Genomic DNA, 25,888 nt, shown 5'->3' with positions numbered 1-25,888 from the left:
ATTATTATTGAGCTGTCATTCGATTCGGAATGGCATCTAGATGATTTTTGAAAAAAAATTAAGTTCCGTTTGTAAAAATTGCAAAAGTTATTAACAATTAACTGAAAAAAGGGGATTTAGTTTTTTGAAAATATCTCAAAAAAATCTTAAAATCGTCTTGAAAAAATTTTAAAATAGTCTTTTAAAAATCTTACAGCGACAGAGCTCCGGAACATAATTATGGAGCGTCTTTAAATTGTCTTAAAATGATCTAAATAAATTAGTCTCAAAAAAATCTTAAACGGAAATTTTGAGACTATTTTGAGATGAGCTAACAGTGATAGAGCCCCGGAACATTAAAACGGAACGTCTTAAAATTGTCGGATATAATTTTTTAACAATTATAAATTCAATTTAAAAACATCTTATTCAAAAATATTGCGTTTAGAAAGTCGTAAAATCGTCTAAAAAATGTCTAAAAATTAATTTTCCCAACAAATTCGAGAACCAAATTTTCAAAAATCTGTTCTCGGAAATTTTTTTTAGCGTCTTAAAAGAGTCTTAAAATAGTCTTGGTTTGTGTCACGTTTAAGATCCTAAACAAACGACAATTTTAAGTCGGTTTTTTTTAAATATAAACGAAATTTTGATATGGGACCGAAAAAAAACAAATCTTCGATTTATTTGGCACAGTCTAATGTACACGAAGAGAACCTTTATAAGAACCTTTCCAAAAATTATGGGAATGGTTCCTATAATAAAATGATCATTATAGGCATCAATCCTATACTCATTATAGGAACCATACCCATAGTTTATTGAATTCGTTCCTATACAATAATGGAATAGCTTCAATATATTATGGGAATGGTTCCTATAATCTTATGGGAATGGTTCCTATAATATTATAGGAATGGTTCCTATGATATTATGGGAATGACGCACATAATAATAGAAAAATGTTTATGTTCATAATAATGGAGCAATCACATCGAAAATATAAAGTAATTATTATATATATTTTTGCTAATAAATTTTTTTTTGTAAATAAAAATTGATCTTTCACTAGAGTGAAAAAATTTCTTTTTCATAATTTTTATTCACATGTGTACTTGATCTTAGATTGTTTATTCTAACTCAGTTATTATTGTGTTAAATAATATTGAAAAATATTGTAGCAATTCTAAAGTTTCTCTAATAAAAGGGATATTTTCTCACTATACAATTAGAGGAGCATAGTAGATATGGAAATTCATTGTTTATTTTTACAATTTCATTTTATTTTTAAAACAAATTATTAATTTACAACACATACGTTGAATATTTATTAAATCCACATTTTGAGTATGTAACTTTTATTATTTATATGAACAATATTACTTATTTTTACATATTTTAAATGATGTTATTGGGAAGCAAGTAAAATTATCGAAATTACTAATAATTTCAAATGCTTCAAAATGGTCATCGAAGTCACAAATAACTTGAGTTGTAATGATAAATATCCCAATATTATAGGAACTATTCCCATAATTATAGTAACATTTTCCAAAAATTATGGCTACAATTCCCATAATTTAAGTAATTGCTCCTAAAATGGTATAGGAAAACATTTCATTAAAATTATAGGAATGATTTCCATATTTTTCTCTCCGTGTACTGAATATTTTCTAATTTTATTTTTTAATTGAAAAGTCATAAAAATTTGGAAATTGAAAAAAGGTTAAGTATTCTTAAAAATTGTTTAAAGCTTAAAAAGGAAACTCTTGATAATTTTTTTCATCGTGGAATAAGAAGGAGAGTTACAGTAACAACTAGAGGATTATTTAAAAGAAGAGAAAGATTATTTAAAATTAAAAAGCGGCAGACATTTGTAAGCTTACCTGGAAAGGGATCGATCTCGGCGTTTACACGCGATTTTCACGGGACTGAATTTTCCGGTAGTGGTTAAATGTTAGCCGAGGTGTGTCTGGTATGGCCCACTGGAGCGTATTCTCAACCCTGTTGATACTTCACAACCAGCATGTAGACTTACCAGCAATTGACCCTATCCTCAGTCTCGCCGATCGCTTGTGTCAATAACCACCCACTTTATTTAAACTTTGCCTCCGCTTCTTTTATTGTTAATTCATTTACTTCATCAGAAATATCTCCTCTTTCTTCTCGGAGTAGCGAATTACTCTAATTAAATTTTCTCTTGACTCGTTGGCTATCGCTCGTTAGTTCGTCTGAAATTAAAATGACAAATAAAAACAGTGTTAAATTTTTAAAATAGAGATAAAAATGAGTAACATGTAGACGTAGGGATAGGGTCAAAAGTTTTCCCGGGCGTTTGAGTAAACTGTCAGCAATATCACACTTCACGATCGGTTGGGCAATGCGCTACAATATAAGCTGTGTCTACTCAGTACAGAGTGTATAGCACAGTACTTGGGCTCTGATCTGTACGCTCGCTTATATATATGTTGTATGGATTACGCGACACTTGGTTGATTGTTTAGTTGATCATGCCTTTCTATTTATTTTATTTAAAATTTTTTAATCAGAAAAAATCAGATTTTTTATTTGAAGTTATCAAAAGTATTGTATTTTTGAATTTCAGTTGAAATGATCCGTTAATTTATAAATGTACATAATTAATTACGCGTACAAAGTTCGAAATATCAACAACTTTGCCTTCATAGAGTTTAATTAAAATAAAATATAACATATTTGCATAAAATGTGATATAAATGCAACAATTCAACCACTATAAACTAGAAGCAGTTTGTTTTTAAACAAATAATAATGCTTCCGGAAATTCCATCCGCCCAATTAAATCCACATTTCATGAATAACTTCGTTAGCAGAAAGTGAGTTTGACGGAATAATTTAATAGCGTTGAGGAAAGAGCCAAAAAAATTTAAATACAAAAGTTTATAGTACCGACAGATTTTTAACGACTCACTTCTATATTAATTAAATTTGAGGCTGTCTTACATTAAAGTTAAACTCTACGAAATTCCACTAGGGTACTAGCTACATCCTACTTTCCTTGCTCTGCTCCCAGAACCGGGAATTTAAACGACTGAAGGGTTACACCCCGAGGTTTTAAACACACAGTCGTTCGGTAATCAACGTTTGATTATAAAATCCTCTTCCACTTTTTTTTTTTCGTACGCAGTCATATTAATCGAAAAATAAGTTAGAAAAAGTTTTGCTACTCCGAAATTTTTTTTTTTTTTTCTTTATTGAGCGCGAGAAAAGTCAGCATGTAAATTTGCATTTTAAAATTTCAGATGCAAATTTTCAATTCAAGGAAGACGAGATTTGTGTTAAGTCAGCACAATGTTGACGTTCAATATCACACTCTAGTTATATTATGTGTTTACTTTACGATAGTATAATATGTAGTTCGGTGTCTTTAATCAAAAACATCAAAGCTTTTTTTTACGTACCTTATACTCCTTACATAACACCATGGCGCCTAAAATAAAGCATTATCGTGAATTTTTAAAAGCATGGTTTTTAATAAATATCAATGAATTATAATAAAAACACAAATAAAGAATTTAAAAAAATTTTTCAACCACTAGAAAATTTATTTCGTCCAAAAAAAAAATAATTTCTATAAATAAACATTAATCTACACGGAGAGAAATTTATAGGATCCTTTGCAAAAATTATGGGAATGGTTCCTATGGTAAAATGATCATTATAGGTATCAATCCTATGCTTATTATGGGAACCATACCCATAGTTTATTGGAAACATTCCTACACAATAATGGAATAGCTTCAATATATTATGGGAATGGTTCCTATAATATTATAGGAATGGTCTCTATATTATTAAAGGAATGATTCCTATAATATTATAGGAATGGTCCCTATAATATTATAGGAATGGTTCTTATAATATTATAGGAACGGTTCCTATAATATTATAGGAATAGTTCCTATAATATTATAAGAATGGTTCCTATGATATTATGGGAATAACGCTCATAATAATAGAAAAATGTTTATGTTCATAATAATAAAGTAATCACATCAAAAAAATACAGTAATTATTATATATTTTTTTGCTAATAAATTTTTTTTTGTAAATAAAAATTGGTCTTTCACTAGAGTGAAAAAATTTCTTTTTCATAATTTTTATTCACGTTTTGTATTTAATCTTAAATTGTTTATTCAACTCAGTTATTATTGTATTAAATAATATTGAAAAATATTGTAGCAATTCTGGTTTCTCTAATAAAAGGGATATTTTCTCACTACACAATTAGAGAAGCAAGGTAGATATCAAAATTCATTGTTTGTTTTTACAATTTCATTTCATTTTTAAAACCAATTATTTAGTTACAATACATACGTTTAATATTTATTAAATTCATCTTTTGAGTATGTAACTTTTATTATTTATATGAACAATATTACTTATTTTTACATATTTCAAATGATGTTATTGGGAAGCAAGTAAAATTATCGAAATTACTAATAATTTCAAATGCTTCAAAGTGGTCATCGAAGTCACAAATAACTTGAGTTGTAATGATAAATATCCCAATATTATTAGGCATCATCACTATAATATTATAAGAATAGTTCCCATAATATTATAGGAATGGTTCCTATAATATTATAGTAATGGTTCCTATAATATTATAGAAACTATTCCTATATATTATGGGAATTATGCCGATATTACAGTTATAATTATAGGTATCGTTCCTATAATTATAGGAACCATTCCCATAATTATAGTAACATTTCCCAAAAATTATGGGTACAATCCCCATAATTTAAGTAATCGCTCCTAAAATGGTATAAGAAAACATTTCATTAAAATTATAGCAATGATTTCCATATTTTTCTCTCCGTGTAGTAATTTATCAATTTCGAAAGAAAATTTTGAAATTAAATTTATCATACAGTTATTTGTAACAATTAAATTGTTTATCAATGAACCAAATTTATATTCAATAAAACCAATTTGATTTATAAAAAAAATATTCCCAATCTTTATTTATACATTTTCTTGCTAGTATATCAGCAAATTTTTCACTAAAATAATTATTTAACGTTGTAATGTCTGCTTGGAAAATTTACCGAATAATTTAAATATTGTAATTTCGTCTATTAATTTATATCTGAACATCCGTTGCTCTCTACACATCCGTACGTGAATATTATGTATACATAACACAGACTTTCATTACACACGCGGTTAGCAAAACAGCAGCAGTGGTACTGTCTATCGATTTTGCAGCAGTATAACCATTAGTAAATATCGAAGCCCTTTACTGGCAAATATAAGTAACGGTACATAAATCAATTAATTACTATATGTATCAATATTTAATTAATATTAATAATAATTGTTATAATTTTATCGTATTTACAGATACTGTATTATTTGCCTTCAGTTTTATTAAAAGTAACAAATTTATTTATTTTATTGTCATCAATAAGAGCTTAATTATTTTCTGTGATTAAATATTTTTCGTCGAATGTCTCTTGTTAAAGTTGAAAGTAAAAATCACTATAATAAACGTATGAAAAGAGTCGATTTTAAATATTGTCAGTAAGGTGTGAAAAGGTTTTTTTTTTTTTTTCTTTTAAATAGAAGGGTAGTGTGGTAAGCCAACAACCCTCTTCCAACAGACTGATGAATGTCTTGCGGTAACATTAAAAATTCAACATAAAAAGCAGGTAATAATAAAAGAAATAGGAAATATTTTCCATTATAATTTAAAACGTATAAAGCTGTCTATAAAAAAACGAAGTAATAATAATAATAATAAAAACAAAATCAATAAATTATTGAAATAAAACGTTATTTTTTCCTCAGCCGTTTTTTTCAAAACAAAAAGTTTTAAAACTTAAAGTAGCGTATTTTTGTTCTCCAATCAACTTCCACGAAGTATAGTACAACGAATTGAATAGAATAAATAAAAAGTTCACTTTTCACTCTCCACAACGGTATCTATTAATATTTAATCTACACTAGTATTAATTAAATAATAATAAAATAAAAAATTCACCCCTACGAGGTCAATAATTAACAATATAACCTTTGTGTTAACACAAAAGTTATAAAATCTCTTTTTTAAAAATTTTTGTCAATCAAGGCAAGAGATCGAAATGTAATCCGGCAATTATTGAAGCTTTGAATGACAAACGGTGCATCTATTAAATTATTGAACCAGCAAATACTGAGGAATACCCGAAAGTGTTGTATGTACTGACATGATAGCTGCATGCTCGAGCTACTCAGTAAATTAATCCACAATAGGATATGGGATATAGGATACATTGTACTTATCCAGTGTAGAATAAACCTCAGCATTGAAACGGAGATCGGTTCAATCAGTAACTAATGTATTATAAACAAAAAAAAAATCTATTTGTAGTGTGCACAATATCACATTAGTCTGGTTACCGGATATTTGCTCCGTTGAATTCGTTTGGGGATTACTCTAATACAACTCTCTAGTTTTTTGTCCTCCCGTTTCTAAACCATTGTTTTCCGCCTTATTTCATGACTCTGAGCTTGTAGTGTTCAGAGTGGATACATATTCCACACAATGATTTAATTGCTGTCACCCATTAAACTATCATCCATTAATAAAACTACTCAGTTCAAAATAGATTTTTTTATTCGAAATTCAAATAAATACTCGCGAAAAAAAGTTCCGATTATGTACACTGATAGAAAATTTATGTTGAATCAAGAGATATTAGGCGCGTAACCAAATGATCCGGGTTCGAGTCCCGGTCTGGGCTGTCTGAATTATTTTTTCGGTTACCGAAAAATTCCTACTGAGTAAGGTCCCTCCTCCCCCCTTTATCCTTTATTTCCCCAGTTCCCAAATTTATCTTTAATGACAAATTTAGCTATAAATTTTAGCTATAAATTATGGCTCTTTACCGTAAGATGGACGGTGGTGTTTATTACTCGGTAGGTCTTATTAGGTGACGGAATGGTAGTTACGGACAATGTCTCGGATAGCTCAACTGGTAGAGCCTTTGGGGCGTAACCAAATGATCCGGGTTCGAGTCCCGGTCTGGGCTGTCTGAATTACTTTTTCGGTTACCGAAAAATTCCTACTGAGTAAGGTCCCTCCTCCCCCCTTTATCCTTTATTTCCCCAGTTCCCAAATTTGTCTTTAATGACAAATTTAGCTATAAATTATCTTGATCTAAGATTTTATTTTGGAAGACAAATGATTATTTCGCTTCAAGAATTCCTTGTCTTGGTTTAGATTTTCTTGACTTAAAAAATGTATGTCTCCGTTGGATAAGTCTTGTATCTTTACTCAAAACTAAATTATCTTCAATCGATACATTTAAGTTTTTCAACCAAAATAATATTATCGTTTAAAAAACTTAAAATTTTTGGTTTAAATAATAATTTCTTTATTTAAGATGTTATTGAAGTAAATAAAAAAATTTTTTTACAGATTTTCGATTTAACATAATTGTAAAAATATAGAAATATTATAATTAAATATAATTTATTATAATTAAATATTATTACATAAATTTATAGAAATTCACATAATAAATTAATGACTCAAAAAAAAAAGCGATTCTTAACACAAGTCGGTAATATCTTGGATCATGTTATCGCCTATCTTGAACCAAGAGACGAAAATTCTTGAAAGAAATATATCTACATCTAGTTTCAAGAGTTTATTTCTTGAATTAAGACAGCTAGAAATTTTGAAACAAAAATCAACTTTTGAAGAAAAGATGTTTCTTGAATCAAGATTGTTTTTCTATCAGTGTATCAGTATAAAAAATAACTTATTACGATTTTTTTCTTAATGTGTACTTCAATTAGGATTATAGTTATCAAAAAGTAGTTTAGTAGCTGATGGAACTATAAATTAATGTCAGATAAGTTTCTTAGAAAAGTAAAATAAAAATTACTTTTTTTTTAAACTTAATTTTTCAAACTGAACACTCTTATAAGGAGAAGATTTAGCTACCATGCGCCATCTATCGGATATTTTCAGAACTCTCTTTGGTGAAAAAATTATATACAGATATATATATGCATTTATCAAGCCATATCAATCTAAACACATCCATATGTGGCTTAATATGACCATATATGGCCAATGTTTATATCGTGTCATATATAGACCGGTCAGAAAATTTTTTAATAGTGTCCAGACTTTTTATGTCTAGAGCTATGAGTAAGGTTTTATTTTTTGCGTTCCTCTTGACCTGATCCGAAATCGCGGTACTTATCCCGCGTGGTTAACTTGCAGTGAACATGACTTCACAATTGGCCTGCTGGTATCGGTAAAGAGTGTGCAGAATGCCTGTTAAGATCTCTTTTCCATATATACGAACGATATCAGACGGTTTACCAACATCAGCATTGCTACACGACCGACAAGCAGTGCATCCTTCTCAATTCACTCGTTTCTATACACAAACACTTGTTTTTTTTTTGTCTACTCTATCGCGTAGCGTGACTTCCTTTGAACCGTGGAAACCAAGTTCAAGGCGGAGAGGGTCGATACTTGAAGAATAGCAAGAAATAGAACCGTGAAAAAAGGCTGAGGTAAGGAGCAGAGAGAATAAGAGTAATAATAAGAATAAGAATAAGAAGATTTCTTACAACGGTAACTCCTAATTTCCTCGGGCAACATGCTTGCATGGAGAATAGTGTCGATCCGAACGGGATTTATTGCTAAATTTGATTTATACTTTTGTTAACTCTGGCATTATTATCATGTTTTCATTTTTATTCTCTGGTATTATTTATAGATGTATACAAGGGGGTTTTAATGTTCAGATAGAGAAATCAGATATACCAGCGTGAAAAACGTTTTTCTTTTTTTTTAATTTTTTTTTTTTTACATAGAAAAATAAGATTAACTTAAACAAAAAATTTTTTTGTGGCCAACAATTTATTATTTGATAAAAATACATTTTTTTTAAAGTCAATCAATTTTGTTTAAGTAAATAATATTAAAAAAACACCTTTTAATATCTTTTTTTTTTCTCTATAGAAAATTAAGCGTAATTAATATTTATTTCCTATTTAAAATTTTTTCTTATAATTTTTAATTTTTAATTAATTTAATATAAAATTTAAGCTAAATATCGTATAAAAAAAAAACCAACCTAGTTTCCAAGCTTGAAGCAAATAGTCCCGCGTTTATCGCTAAAAGCATGGAATAAAAAAAAACACTTGCATGTGTGTTAAATCGACATTACAAGACAAGACATCAGGAAAGTTGTGTCTTGTGTCGTTCTAAGTAACTTTTTTCCTTCAACAAAACAATTATATTGAGCGATGGGTTGTGTGGGAATAATTCGTGGCCGTTTTCCTCTTAGCGTGTCAAAGAGGATCAACATCACCATCTGGGCAGACTGTACAAGAGATTCCGACATGAAACAATTTAAAAACAAATACAAATACAAGGTTGACTATTTCCATCAGATTTGAAGCATGATTCCGGCTACCGTGTTACCTGGCTGCGGAATTGTCGGGTGTTTGGCTCTATTTCGCAGTGTTGGGTTCTCTCTAGGGCCCAAGGTACACTCAGATTATATTGAGTGTGTTATAGAGACGGAGGATTGTAACAACGTGGGACAACTGAACAGTATTGAGCCCATGGTCACAGTCACAGTCACAAATACAATCACAGTTAGTGACTGCGGGAGTAGTGCATGTAGATGTACTCGTATGTAGTACAAAGACCCTTCTCTGCAGAGCTTAACCCTCGGTAGACAGAGATATCTCTCAGGAGAGAGATCCGATCTGTCTGCTGTCTCTCGAGAGACGCTCGATCGTGATCGCCGGTGACTGTAATTACATCGTAATTTATGCGTGTCACGCTCCGAACGATACTCTACTCCACGAGGAACATTGAAATCACGGCGAGCGCCTTTTTGTTAATCCTGTTTCTATACTACGGAATTCGAATCATATATTCTGTTACACTTTTTATGTTACACCCGATACCGAGCTATGTTACTTATTACATCGATGCTTACATTACATCGCTATTTATTGTTTTAATACGCTATAGAAATGTTTATGTGCTTTTGTTTAAGTAGAGACGAGAGTGCTATTAAATAAATTTATATGATAGTTTGCCAGCTCGTATTGGTGTCCTTTCTCTCACTATGTGACAATCTTTGGCTTTTAATGTTAGAATTAATCGAGATAAACCGGAAATTAAGGTTGTTCGGATACTAATGCACTTGTAAAGATCAAAAGCTAATTTTTTGATATGTTATGAATTGCTATCTCATATGTCTAAATTAATTTTTTGGAATAGATCTGACGAAGGGTGATCCTTTAATAAATTATTAAAAAATTGAAATTTAACATGTAGCCTATAGAGACTATTGGCGGATTGCACATATATCGATTTATGTAACTACCTTATAGGAAGATTAAAAAACAAAAAACTTCTATTTCAGTCAATCAACTTTCGTAGAATACGTTAAAAATAAATTGAAAATTTTCTGATGAAAGCTTTTAAAGATATTTCAATGCAAAAGATGAGAAATTCACGAAAATTTCAGGCCGACATATTTAAAAATAAATAAACCACGTGATTCAGAGCAGTGTGGCAACGTTGCACAGAATAGAACGCGCGAATTTTGAATTTTAATAATTTCTGTGTATTTTTATGGGTTATGATTTTCAACTTAACACTACACAGCGAGATAAATATAAACAGCTGTTAAGCGCAATATTGCCAGGTCCGAGTTTTGTGAAAAAATACTTGAGTCAAACGTTGACTATTTATTGTTTTTGTTAATTAAATTATTTTAAATAATAATAGTGTAAGGTAACGGTTAAATTATAGTAATGAATTTTCGTATTCAAATTTTTAATTTTAATGAAAAAAAAATTTAGATTCTATTATGACTTACGGGGTACTGTCCGTGCGACCTTAAGGAAGCACTGTTGCTAGTTACATAAAACTTCTCTGTGTAACAAAAAAAAAAAATCGGAATTTTTTTTCACCTCGTCTAAAAATATCGAGGGTAAATTTTTCTGCGTAAATTACTACATACTACAACGATTGTTACATTGATATTTATGGGTCGTATTCAAAATGGGTTTAATGTTTGATAAATATTTATTCGGATTTGTTAAAATAGAGACAAGGGAACCATTAAAACATTTTACGATAACTCCTCTGGTTCTCTCGCTCTCTATCTCTTAATGTTACAAGAACAACAATGTCACAACAACACACCAAGTAAAGCACACATATCGTGACCCATTCATTACATTTTTACGAGGCAACTTTGACCCAACTGTATTTGGAGGCATGGTCAGCTATGTTATATGTCGCTTAACTCACTTACCAAAACATACTTTTCCCTTGGTTATATACATGTATATCACGGAGCACTGATACCATTGAAATACTCTCGACCAATACAAATGCACGATCGTGGAAGTAAAGAGGTATGTATAGAGGTAAAGAGGAGCAAACCAGAAAAAAATATAAATAAAATAAAATCGCGCTGGTATAATGGTACGGGCACGGGTAAAAAAGTAAATGTGCTCGTAGATTAAACCGAAGACCTGGTTTTGTGAGGAATAATTCAGGAGTGACCCTACAGCCCTACATGTACATTCCACTCGCTCTTAGAGTAACTACACAGTACACAGTGAAATACCCGGTTTAGTTGCTTACAACTAAGCCCAGACCCGCTCCACCCTCGTCCAATAGGTAAAAGCTCCGCTTTTTATGTGATCTCTATTCGGACCAGCAAACCTTCACTCGGGTTTGGGTTTACATTATGCGCAACCACTCGGACAAAACTTACAAAATCGGTGGAGCATTTAATTTTATATTGACAAAAATGAAAAGCATGCGAATACTGCACAGTAAAAGAGGCTTTGAGGAACATTTTTGTGGATCAAGAAAGCTTTCAGAAATAATTCTTTTGTGAAAATAATCATGATTTCATGGAAGAAAACAAAAAATTAATATTTTTTTGCAAACCACGCTCAAATTCTAACGATATTATGCTTTAAATGTGAGCTAACGGTTTAGTTTGTCTCGTAAATTTTGTTTCCGTCATTTATATGAGAAGAAGAAGAAAAAGGAAAAAAAGAAATTCACGTAAGCGACCCGAATCGTAGTCACGTTAAGGTCGAGGTCGTAAACCTAGACTAGGGTCATGATTATTTTAACAAATAATATATTTAAGCATTATATTACTGTACATGCAATTGGTTTTAATGGTGTGATATCTGATTTGTGCTTCGTCTGTGTGATATTTCATCTTTATTTTGTTGGTATAAATTTTTTTTCGCGAAATTATTTGAGAAAATTCAATGCAAGCGGTTGTGCAATTATGAAGGCTTAGAATTTACAGCCAACTCCCTCTAACGGTGATTCTACTCAAGGTTACAGGATACATTCGTTTAAGGAGGTTCGAGCGAATCTAATGTAAAAAATAATTTCCAACTTTGAGCTTTGAAATGAAGTATACGTATAAATAAATACATAATTTATCTAATCCCAAAATTTAAAAAAGATTCACCGTTTAGTTATTTAGATATTAAATTTTAAAGATCACATATTTTATCTGCTTATACACGGGCTCTTATGGCAGACAAACTTTTGTCGAGACTTTAATTATTTTTTTCAATATTAACCTCCCAACTTTAACGGATAAAAAACTATACACAAGAAACTTGGATTATTGCAAAATATAAAAACAATTTAATAATAATACATTACCGATATAATTTTTGAAATATTTAAAGTTAAATATGTTTGTAACTCGTTTATCGTCAGCCATTTATTCGAATAAAGATTTGACAACATCGCATCAATAGCTGAGAAAAAAGAAAAAGATTGAAATATAGTTCCAGAGAAAGAAATATTTAACTCACACACTCATTCACGTCTCAGTTATGGGTATAATCAAACGCGCTATTGCCAAATCTGTTTATTTATTCCGGCAAGTAATAAATACCAAAGTCATTTTATTACTTTACTTTATTAAATAAGTGAAAATCATCGATTATTAAATTGTTTAAATTATTTTAAATTGAAATAACGAATTTTGACGATTATTGGGAAAACTAAAACTGAAAAAAAATGTTAACACTATTTTGACTCATTAGTTACGCTCAAACTTCCTTACAGTACGTCCACAAAAATGACTTTACTGTGCATCTGGAACGCACATTGAAAAATAAGTACGCATGGAGCATCTTTAGAAGAAGTCGAAGTAAGATTTTATATTTTGATCAACCAAACAATTAAAAAAAAAAAATATAAATATAAATCAATACTCGCAATATCAGAGATGCATTTGCTTAGTGATTAAAAAATGTGACTTTATAGCTTAGGACGTACGAGAGAATGGTTTCCTGAGGGTTGTAAGGAGTTGAACGCGAGTGACGTTGAGGGGACATTGAAAACGAGAAGGATGAAGAGGGTAACTAACGAGGGTTGGAATTGAGAAAACCGAGTGCTGGAGTAGAGCGACGCGGTTAAAAGGGGTGGTAGGAGGAAAGCGGGAGATTTTGTAGTGTGTTTGGAATGTATAGAGTCTGTACTCTATTCGTTTCAGCGCTACCAAGTTAAGAGAATCGGGATAGGAGGAAAGGAGGTGAAAGTGAAGAGTGAAAGCTAGAACAGGGCGGCCGGGATATTGTACTTGGCACAATGGCGGCCAAGTTTCGCTTGAAACATTATTTAGGGATGCGTTTAAACTAAATCGAAATTTTCTACAGTACATTTTACAATTCTGACATCGAAAAAAAAAAATCAAAAACGATATTGATGTTGAAAATTATTTTTATAGATCATAAGTTGTTTGGAAATGTACAACCGGATGGGATTTTTTAGTTTGCTCAGTTGGCTAGTGTGAAATATTCTGAGGACATAAACTCCCGGTAATCTTTTTCCCGTTTTTCCCGGAACGGTCTTTGATTGATTTCCGGTTCTTTCCGGTGGAACGGTCAAGATGTATGGCTGCCTTTTATACTACACCGGCAGTTTTTTTATGCCTCTTCTTGGAGGAGACCAAGACGGAATTTTCGCGTCGCTGCAGAATATAATTTAAGTTCCCTACCCGGGCTATTTTGTAGTCTTTTTCTATCTTTTATTTGTGAATAGAAATAAAAGTGCTGTAAATGAGGTTAGAAATTGCTAGCGGAGAAACACGGATGTAATCATCGCTGTACCCGGTGAAAAATTTATCCGAGTTCTAGCCAATTTTTATTATTGAATTTTTTCGTCCACGTATGCTTCAACTCCACCAATAACATGGATATTGATTTATATCGTTAAATTAGATCTTAGGACTTTTCATTTCCGCTTAAATATTTCGAACTAACGAGAGTCTATTTTTTTTCTGATACTAAATAACTTGTGATTAAATTTTAGTTTTATTTAATAATATATTTGTTTTTTAAAAGCTATAATCAATAATTTCTCCATGAAAAAATTTACATAAAAAAAATATTTATTATAATATAAAAAATATATTTTTAATAGATAGATATATATCTGAAAATTATAATTTATCGATAGTCAATAACTGTATATATTTTTAATGAAAATTATTTCCATCAGGGTTTTTCTTTTGATATTTTTACCATACATCAAAGCTATTTAAAAAATCTAGAAGTAAATTAATAAAAAAAAAAAATCCCGAAGCATCATCAAGCAAAAAATTTCAATTCAAAAAATAAAACATCTTTAACAATTTCGCGAATGTCAGGAATGTAGCAAATTACTATGAGAGAGCCAATAGGAGGAAAAAAAATAATATTCCACAACTCACGCTCGCTGGTTCGCAATACACAACAAGCCTAGGTGGGATTATCGAATTTTCCCGAGGGATAAAATTCTCCGTTCCTTTGATATCATTATTGAGTACCTTTGGGCCCGAAAAGTATAGCACGTTCCGCACGTTTTGGAATTCTGATTTTTCGCTTCTCTCTGATCCTCCGTTCGTGCTTTTAAACTTTATCCGTGATAGTGGTTATTGGTAAATCTTTCTACCACAGTTACATCCACGCCCGGAAGAACAATGGCAACAATCATATATCTACTTGATCCTCGCATGCACATTCATATCCTGCGCTATACGTGTAAACACAAAAGGTAACTAAAGAGAATCGAAGTAGCAAGTAGCAAATAGTGTAGTGCGAGATCGAGCGAACAGAAAAGAGAGAAACGAATCAAAATGTTGAGCACGTCTCTACTCGTACGCCACAGATCGACTCTATGGAAGCAGTTATTCTCAGATTCATGGGGTCTGCAGCACATTGATAAGCCACCAGCTCGTAATAAGTTACCACTAGCCAATGCATCCTTTGAACGCTAAACCTATAAGTTATCTATCTAACAAAGTTATCTAGCATGGCGGAAGTAAATTACAACACCCATTTATACGTGCTATTCCGACAAATTTTCAATAATTTGTAATTATCCTTAATCTTATTTATTCGCTTAATTATATTACATTTTTTAGTTCTACACTGTAAAAAAAACCGGTGTGAGTCCATGTGGTGTACGGTGTTAAAAATTCCGGTGTTAAATTCAACACCGAAATCGGTGTAGCAGTAACACCGTTCGCGGTGTAAATATTTTTTTTCGGTGTTAAATCGGTGTTATAAATTTTCCGGTGTTGATAATATTTTAACTAACACAATTTTTATAATTAAACTTTTTATGTTTAATAATTAAAAAAAGTTTGGAAAATCCAAAAGTGCACGCCTCATAACGCTCATTCATTTTTTAAGAAACCAATTAATTGTGTAATTGATTAAAAAAAAAAAAAAAAAAATTATAATTAAGTAATTTCTTACAGAGTATTTTTAAACATCGGCGCCCTTTTTTCTTGTCATATGCGCACGCAGTCTAAAAAAATCTAGCTTGATCAAGTGGCGCCATAGTTTTCACGTGACAAATAAGAAAAGTTCGTTTGGCTTTGTACGGTTATATCGTAGTGAATTTTAATAAAAATTCAATTAAAAAAAAAAATACGTAAACTAGGCCACTGATATGAAATACGGACCCAGTTCATCGAATTCTTAAAATAATAAAAAAGGTCCGGTCTTGAAATAACAATTTGTTCGGGAGTAATCGTTGGTACATCCAAAATGGGGTGACATCCGGACGTCCACGTAAAATTTTTTTCAAAACGTTTTTTTTTTTCAAAATAGCAACTTAAAATGATTTTAGAAAGTAAAAGATGGTTTAATTTAAGTGTTTTTTCGGTGTACATCTACTTATATCATTGTATAAGTGTAGTATACTTGTGATAGAGGCATTTAAAGATCACAAAATTGCTTGAACTTGACGAGTCGAGTATAAAGCACAACCTCACGCGCTTCGCGCTATGAGGCGTGCAATAAATAATCAAAAAAAGTTAATATTTAATTTAGAAAGTTTAAAATAATAAAATATTAAGTAGATAAAAATTTTTAATTAAAATAAATACACTGTAAAAAATTTCGATGTAAAAATAGACCCGGAGCACTTTACACGGCCGTGTAGTGTGAAGTAATGGTGTGAAATTCTCTTGATGTAATTTTTCGATCCGTGTTACTTTAACACCATTATTAAAGGACAATTTTAGAACATCATATAAATAATCGGAAACTCCAGAATAGTGCATTTTAGTAATTATTTCATAACTTTTAAGTATTTTTTTTAAGATTTTCGGAATACTTCTAAGATAATTTTAGAATCAATGCAATTTATTTGAAGCAATTTTGTTGAAATTTTGTCCTTAAATCTTAAATGGAACCTTTTTTGAATAATCTTAAAACATTTTTTTAATTATTTGAAAACAAATTTTGAATACTTTTGAGACATTTTTCGGATATTTTTGAGACAATTTTGGAACATTTCTTGGATAGTTTTAGGGTGTTTTTACAACAAATTTGAAACATTTTTAGAACAATTTTACGACAATTTTGAACGTTTTTTATATGATTTTCATAGAGATAATTTATTTTTGCACAGCTGTAGATTTGTCCCGAAATTAATGGATGAAAAATTTTTTGGACAATTTTAGGACGCTTTTAGTACAATGTAAAAATTTACGAATTACTCATTTACGGTGAAATTCAAAGAATTTTCTTTTATAATGATAATATAATGCTATTTTGTAAGTTATGTGAGACTATGTGTTACAATATGAGTTTATGTGCAAATGAAATATCTGAAAAAAAAGCAAAGTTATCAAATTGTTAATTTATCATGTTTGAAACATCCATTGACGATAAAAATAATTATTATATTGTTCCTAAACATTTAATATTGTAAATATTATTTAACTAGTTGTATAACATTTATTAAATCGATTTCTGCGTAATTTTATAAATTGAAAATTCTTAAATAAATTTTACTTGTCTCATTTTGATAAATATTGAATATTAATTGTGTTTTATGGGTCATGTAATATTCATACTTCGATCGGTGAGTCCATTTTAATACCGCTTTTTTTACAGTGTATGTAAAATATTTGTAAAACTTTTCATTAAATTATTATAAATTAATCATATAGACATATTACTCTTCAAATTTATTTTAAAAGTACCTAAAAAAATCTAAGAACTTAAGTAATCCACAATTGATAATTTTCGGCCATCACATAATAACTGCAAGATGCAAGTCAATTATTAAAATCACCGCAGCTATTTCAATACAAAACTTCATTATGCTTAGTGGTTATTGATTATCGAATTTTACTTGTAAAATTAATTCATCGTCCTCGGTAACAGCAAGTTAAATCAGACTGATTTCATATTTAAGTAATTTAACCAAATAATTTTTAGATTAGATCGATTCTCTTCTCTCTCTCAAAAACGTCCAACTAAATTCCCGCAGCGATAAACCAAAATAAACACTAATTACCGTAATCTTAAATTAACATTCTATAAATTAGCGAAATCCGAAGAATATATGCAGTAGCATGAAGCATGTATTCTCTCTTTCGCCTAATGACAATTACGAAGATTATCCCTCGAATCCCCGGCATACAAACGAAAGATCCATCCTCATCCGAAATGGTATCCAAAGTGTCAGATGGTCGACATTAATCACCCAGCGGACGGGATATAGGAACATTAACCTGGCGTAACCATCTTCCATGAGTATAGACAATGACTAGGGCAATCTCCGTCAACGTCTACCCAAACATGCCGCTGATCCTCGACTTATACCATCCTGAACCGTAGATAGCTACCTCTATCCATTTATACACACATACAGATATACACTAATAGGTATCCTATAAACAGTACGGTAGCAGTACAAACCCAATAGTATTGTCGTTGTCACACTCTCATCGGTATATTCCCAACACTCGGTTGTAGCTGGTGGAGTAGCAGACGATGCAAATTAGGAAACCAGAAGCCTTCCGGCTAGTCTGCGACTAAACTGGAAGCTGGTTGATAGATCCACAGAAGGGTGATCGAATACATGCAGTCACACACTTCACAGAGCAGTGTAGCAGCAACTGTTGAAGGTTCTAGAGAAGTACTGTTTAGTACTCAGATCTGGATCCCCGTTGGTTAATCCTCCGTTTCTATTCTCCACCACACGTGCCGGAGAATTGCTTCCCTACGCTACGCCAGATTGTGTGATCACACACGGACTTTTGAGTACCTACCTACCTAGTCATCTCGATGATGGTAATGATGATGATGATGATGATGATGATGATGATGATGGCGGTGGTGGTGATGATGAGGGAAAAAATGGAGCGAACAAGTGCAGGAAGAAACGAGGGCATGAAACACAAGATATAAAGTGAGTAAAGGGTCTGATGCTCTTATGGGTGAATCCAAGAGGGGATGGTTAATGAACAACGATACAGCGATTCGAGTGAAGATGAGGGTGGTTGATTCAAGAACTGAGCCTACGCACTGTTGGAAACCGCGCTGGGTGATCTATATACAAATGAAAACCCTTCTGCTGGTGGTACATACTGGAATGCAGATATATGCTTTACTTGGTGAGATATTTAATTGAAATACGGAGGCACGTTCCTGTGGTCGTGGTATCACGAGCGTTCTCTGATGATCCCTTGCCGTGCTCTACTCCTTGCCTTGCTCACTAATTTAAATTAGAGCGGTGCAGTTGTGTTGGTGTTAGATAAGCATTGTCGCTTTCAGTCATATTCGGCATCACCCAAATAGGTATCTAATGACCTTAAGCAAATGCAGGTAAATTAACCAGAGGCCAAAGGCTTTCATTACTATTGACCGAGCATGCTTCAGTTCTGATTAAATTTTTGAGGTTATATCTGAGATGTTCAAATTTGAAATATATTGGATATGATATTATTTTGTAATTGAAAAAGCTGGTTTAGTTGTTGACTAAGCTCTTTTGAGGAGTAAATTATTTATTACTACTTATTACTTGCTCGCTCCGCTGGGGGCTTTATAGAATTGCATTTTTAGATCTAGACCTGAAATTTAATTAGAGTATTGTTTTGACTTGCACAGATTCCCAATTCTATCGAATTGGCATGCACTTTTTATCCATGTAATTATTCTAGCTAATATTCATTGTAACTTTCAATGTGCAATCATTATAACATTCCCTTGTCTTTCTTACAAAAATTAATAATAATTCATATGAAAAAAAAAAATTTGTAATAAGTATTGAAAGTTTCAGTTAAAGAAATTCCAGGTCTCATAAGTGAAGAAATCTGCCTAGTATATAAACATAACCAATAGAATTAAAAAATTTATTTTAATCAAATGACAATTGAATAGAATGAATTTAGTTACAATAAAAATTCATTATTTCTAAGTCAAAGAAATATAGGCTCCGAGTAAGTAATCACCAACAAATCATATACTAAAACCTTTTCCGAAACACGCTGCATCTTATGATATAAGTATTATTCCGATTGGTTCAGTAGTTTTCGCAGTATAACCGGACAAAAAATCCGGCTCTCCATTTATTAGTATAGACTTTTAGACTTCAACTCTCTTCTAGAAAGATCCCGTGTAAAAATCATCCGATATCATGATGAAGTTCATTATGAATATCATAATGAATTTCATATTTTGACATAAATATGAGATTCATATAAAAGCCATATCAATATTCATTTGAAACCCGTAATAAGTGAAATACTTATGTGAACGAATTTTTTTTAAGTAGATTAGTAAAATTTTCATTTTTTCTGTTAATTAGAGAAAAAGTATAATAATTGAGGACAGTATTTTTATCATGCACTATACTGTTGAACTATTTTACTTTCTTTCTTGATTTTCTTAACTTAGAAAAATATTTAGAAAAACACTATCTTGGTTTAAACAAAAATTTTTGACTGCCAAAATTTTTTCGTTTTAAGATAATTATTTTTTATTTTGAAAACAATTAAAATCCTCCTAAAAATTTCTTTAATTTAATCAATTTGCATTATTTCCTGTACATAGTTATGACTCAATAATTTTATATCACGATTTAAAAAGGCTAAGAATATCACTATGATATCATTATGATTTTATGCAGATATGACCATCACTTTATTATGAATTCATGTTAATACCATAATGATTTCATAATCAAATTACTAGAAATTTTCTTTCTCCAACAAGAAAAATAAAATTTTTATAATCCAGTTAAAAAAAAAAATTTGCTCCCATAAATATTTTACTTATTACGGGTATCAAATGTATATTAATATGGCTTTTATATGAATCTCATATTTGTGTCAAAATATGAGATTCATTATGATATTCATAATGAACCTCATCATGATATCAGACGATTTTTACACGGGTATATTAAAGCAAATTTTTAAGGGAGTTGGGAAAGAACGGATAGGGGAAAGGGGGGACCTACTCAGTGGGAATTTTTCCGTAATTGAAAAAATAATCAGACAGCCCAGACTGGGAATCGAACCCAGATCTCTCGGTTACGCGCCAAGGGCTCTACCAGTTAAGCTATCCGAGACAAGTACTGACTACTTTATTCAGTCACGTATATCAGACCCACCGAGCAAACAACGCCACCGTCCATCTTACGGTAAAGAGCCATATTAAAGCAAATTTTAAGGGAGTTGGGAAAGAACGAATATATATTTCCAAAAATCATTTTTTTATTAGATCTCGACGTTTGGAGGTTCTTAGAAACTACTTACTATTTTTTCACATACGCACTTATTGGTCTTATATTATTCATAATGAACCTTATCATGATATCAGACGATTTTTACACGGGATTACTCAGCGATCGTGTGCTACCTGTTGGAGGTTTTCAGGACCATTATTTATCAAAAAATTATATATGGGCGGATCATAAAATTTCTTCATGGGTGTGTAACACTAAAATTATAAAATCAATGGTATAATATTACCTGACGGTAAAAAATAATAATGAGATAATAATCACACAGTAAAACTGACAGTTAAAAATAGCAGTGCATTATCGGTCGGCTGAATCGTTTGACAATGCACCAACGTAACGTACATATGCATAATACGAGACTATTATACAAATATACCTGCACTTCTTTACATGTGATTTTTTTAAGCTATATACATTTTAACGTCAGAGTCCTGAAGCGTATGATTTGCTTGGTTATCACGCATCGTCCTATCGACGGGAATAATAAAACCAGTGAAGGTAGGTTCCGTCGTTACATAGTTAAATTGTCGTCACGTTAAACTTCCACACGGCGAAACCAGTTAAGTCTCATATGCGTGTATTATGCTTATATACATATATACTTGATGAGAAACATCTCATGCGGGTTCGTTTTAACTAAACCGTTATAACTATTACGAGCGTTGATATAAACCGATAACAATTTAGTTATGTGTATCTCAGTCTTCTATCGATATTTTCAGTTTCAGCCCCAGGGGCTTCTATCAAAGTTTAATCGTTATTTTGATTATAGTTTTATCCATTAATTATTTTTAGTTGAGAACCCTTTCGTACCGACATTGATTATTTTGAACATATTTATTTATTGTTATCTGTTCGTATGATTCAAAGAAAATAAAAGACGAAAAAAAGCAGACTAAAAAATACCAGTTGACATGGTTACTTGTGATGTAAAAAACATCAAACACTATAAATGCAAATGGTAAAAGAGCTATGGGTTTATTCTATTTATTTTCCGATACTGAGCACTTTCTCGATTCAACTTTGTTGAGGTAAAAAAAAAAAAAAGTAGCGAATAAATAGAAGCAAAAAAATTACACTAAAGGAAATTAAAAACAAAGCTGAGCCCTTTGTCTAAATAATAATTATTGAACCTCTGATGGCATGGACTTTTAGAATATATGCAAAAAATTCAAACTCAACATGAATGTTTTTGATTTATCCATCCCATGATTTGAGCTTTCATGTTTACCTGTTTGGATAAGCTGAAAATATTTGCACGCCTCAAATAACCGCTGACAAATACCTCATGCTTTTAGCACACGCATTTACAAATTAATTAAAAAAAAAAAAAGTAATCTAACGGAACAAGTTTTTTCCCCAGTTTGTAATTGAGTTGTCGGATTTTCGATTGGTATTTTTATACTTATAGTAGTACAGTTGATTCACTGGGCTCTTGGCTCAGAACTCTTGGAAATTTTTTTTTACACACAAGAAGATTTTTAACCACCAAAAAGGATAAGTTTTATTCTCATGGCTTGCTTGATATCTGAAGCCTAGAAACTAAACCAATATCACGCTTGGATAACTCTTATTTTCTTACCGTTCGGTGAAAAAAAAATGAAAATAATAAAAAATGCGAAGGATATGAAGTATTAAAGAAGGATTATAAAGATAGGGCTGGATAGATTATTCTTGAGGAAAAAAACCGAAAATTTTTTTTGTGTTCGAGATACCTAATTTTAAATTCAATATTTAATGCTATTTAATAAAAATTTCCGACAGGTGGCGCATGATCGCTAAATCGTCTCCTTATCAGAGAGTTGATTTCTAAAATACAAATTATTTTTAGACTAATTTAAAACGTTTATCTGCATTTAGTTTATAATTCAATTAACTACTAATCAAATTCTGTCTTTTATAAAAATTTTAACTATCATATAGATTTAAAAAAAAATTTCTAACATTAAATATTTAACTCAGTAACAAGTGACAGGAAAAATTCGAAAAAAAGTGAATCATAAGAAATATAAGAGAAAAAGTATTCTGCAGATCGGTTCCACCTGGTGTCTCTGGTTATCTTATCGCCCTTTACTCGAACTTTCTCACACCTGAGACTCGTCTTGTGCAAAATATTCTTCACGGTTCGACTTTACTACTCCTATGACTCGAACCCGTAGACGATAGACGACTATATGCTTTCGATCGACGTTTCGTATGTCTGAAGTGATCAAAGTGATGATATTCAAATTCAAGTCACGGTTTCACGTTGCCTTGCGTCAAATATCTTGCGAGTTGAGTTAAATTTCTGGTCTTCCGACATTCTACATTCTCCATCCAACATCCTCACTACTTCTACTGCTACTGGAAGTATCTCTGTGTGCTTACCTATCTCTTTACGCCTCGCTCTTCACTCTCTTGCTCCTTTTTCGACAGACCATCTACCGTAATACGTAGGTTGAATTCGTTTTGAGAAGTCAATTCGATTTTGTGATATGAAAAATGTTGAAATATATTCAATTATTAAAATCCAATTTGCTTTTTTTTTATGAAATTTTATCAGAGTAATTTATTGTTTGACTTATATTGAATCAGATTGAAAAATTTGCTCGAAAATTTTTGATAAGTCAATTGTAGGATGAATAAAATGAATTTAAATGAAATATAGCACTAAACAATATCGGTTTTGGAATTAAAATTATATTGCGCAAGACAATTATTTATTTTTTTACGAGTGTTGTATGAGAGCTGATAAACTCGGCGACTGGTTTTCCATAAGGGAAAGAGGGCGAAGGGAGGTATATCGAATGAGGGTAGCGTACGTATATGGAGGAAGAGAAAGAGGGAGTATATAAGTCTGGATGTATATAGCATGCGGTAGATGAGGGCTCTGGGGAATTCTCTCTCGTTCCCTTCTATCCTTTTTGCACACAATCTCGGTGGCCATGCGTCAAGCTAATCTTCGTCTCGTAGAAAGGGTCTCCCTCTTCTGCTATACTCATATTCCCCGTAGTTTTAATCTAGATATCGCAGTGCCGAAATCCTCTGTAAAAACTTATATTGCCGACATATCACTTATATAGTCAGCGCTTTCAAAAACATATTATTTACAGAAAATCTTTAATCGTTATAAATAATTCCTCTAATTTTGCACGCCTCATAAGCGAAGTGGATAAGGTTGTGCTCTACACTCGCCTTGCAAAAATCAAGCGATTTCTTGAACTAAAATTGTCTCTATTTATTTTCTATCACACTTGTAAAACAACATTTACATATAAATGTAATGGAAAAACACTAGTTTCAACACTTATGAGATTTTTAAAAGACATTTTGCTTTTTCAATAAATAAATGAAATGTTTAAAAAAATTATTCCGTGGACGTCCGGCTGTCAGATGTATGTATGAAAACCGGTGTTGTCACGATAACTGATCAAGTCCATTTATTTTTTGTACACTTCAGTATAATTTAAAACTAAGTCCTTTCGAAGATCACGGTCTAATTCAATGTAGTTTATTTATAATTAGCAATAAACTAAAAATCAACTAACCGTTTGTATATATATATACGGAAAAAAGTAAACTGTAATATTCACTCGGATTCCGGTTAATTTTTATAGTTTCAAACAGTAAAGCGGACATCGGGGTGGCAAAAATATAAATATTACAGAACTTAATGTAGAAAGTGTAAAAGCCACAATTTATAATTTAATATCCAAAATAAGTGATTAGTAGCTGTCACTATAGTAAATAACGACTTTTTCATCTTAAAAAATTACAGTTTCAAACAGTAAAAATTGTCATTTCAATATATAGTTCATATTATGAGGAGAAGGGGAACTCAAATGAAAGAAAAGGGGGTCTCACTTAGGGAGAATTTAACATTTGAAACAGTAAAAATTATACTTTTAAAATATACATTTTACTAGTCTAAGCAAGTCAATAATTACAGTTTGATTTTTAGCGTTGCGCTTAAAATTTACCATTTTACTTTGTAAATATTACCGTTGCTTGTATTAGAAATTTACTAACTTTATTTTATACTTTTTACATATCATAAGATCATTTTTTAGATACGAAATGATAAATATCAAAGTCTGAATTCTTAATTATTATACTTTAATATTTTTGACATTTACATAGCGAATATTACTGTTTGAAATAGTATTTTCTTCCATGTGAAGAGTAAATTGTAACGTTTAAATGGTAAATATTATAGTGAATAGTAAAATCACGATTTTACTGTTTGAAATAGTAATTTTTAGCAGTTGATCATTACTTATTATAAATCGACTATTATTTATTACAGTTTACTTTTTTCCGTGTATCTATGTAAATAAGGTTCGTTTACAATTCATGCGCAGTACCTTTCTTTTTTGGGTGGACAATGGCGCCATAGGTTTAAAAGTATTTTTTGTATTTTATTTTAATCAATTTTATTATGGAAAATAAGATTATGAGGCGTGCACTTTTGGATTTTTCAAACTTTTTTTTGTAATTTTATTATGAGAATATTTTGTAAGCTGCTAGTTAATAATCGCAAGACGTGCGTCTAAATTTTTTTATGCTCTTGAATAAAATTATTTTTTGAATTTACATCAACACTGACGCGGAAATTATGCTCTTAAGAACTTTTATAAATGTTTATAATTTTTTACTTGCAAGATAAGTTGATATTTAAAAATAAAATTGAGATATAACTTAAAAAGTTTTAAATTAATCAATTAATAATATAATTGTTATATTTTATTTACTTAAATAAAATAACTAATAAAAAAATTTGTAATAAAAATTTTTCGGAGCTTTAACTGAAAAAATATCAATAAGATA

The 25,888-nt window shown here is 30.8% G+C and overlaps 1 long non-coding RNA gene across 1 annotated transcript in view; it reads right to left on the bottom strand.

Annotated features, from left to right (window-relative positions):
* Window positions 1-614: 614 nt before the first annotated feature.
* Window positions 615-25,888, bottom strand: part of LOC123259584 — a 92,281-nt gene continuing 67,007 nt past the window's right edge. Inside the window, exons 2-3 of the long non-coding RNA XR_006508275.1 lie at window positions 15,311-15,321; window positions 615-673 (exon numbers count right to left, since the gene is read on the bottom strand). This is a non-coding gene — a long non-coding RNA (uncharacterized LOC123259584). The remainder of the gene's footprint in view (window positions 674-15,310; window positions 15,322-25,888) is intronic.

The sequence above is a fragment of the Cotesia glomerata genome, linkage group LG2 (genome assembly GCF_020080835.1).
Source record: "Cotesia glomerata isolate CgM1 linkage group LG2, MPM_Cglom_v2.3, whole genome shotgun sequence".
Taxonomy (NCBI): Eukaryota; Metazoa; Arthropoda; class Insecta; order Hymenoptera; family Braconidae; genus Cotesia; species Cotesia glomerata.
The sequence above is the reverse complement of the archived record's forward strand: the minus strand, read 5'-3'. Positions and strand labels throughout refer to the sequence as shown.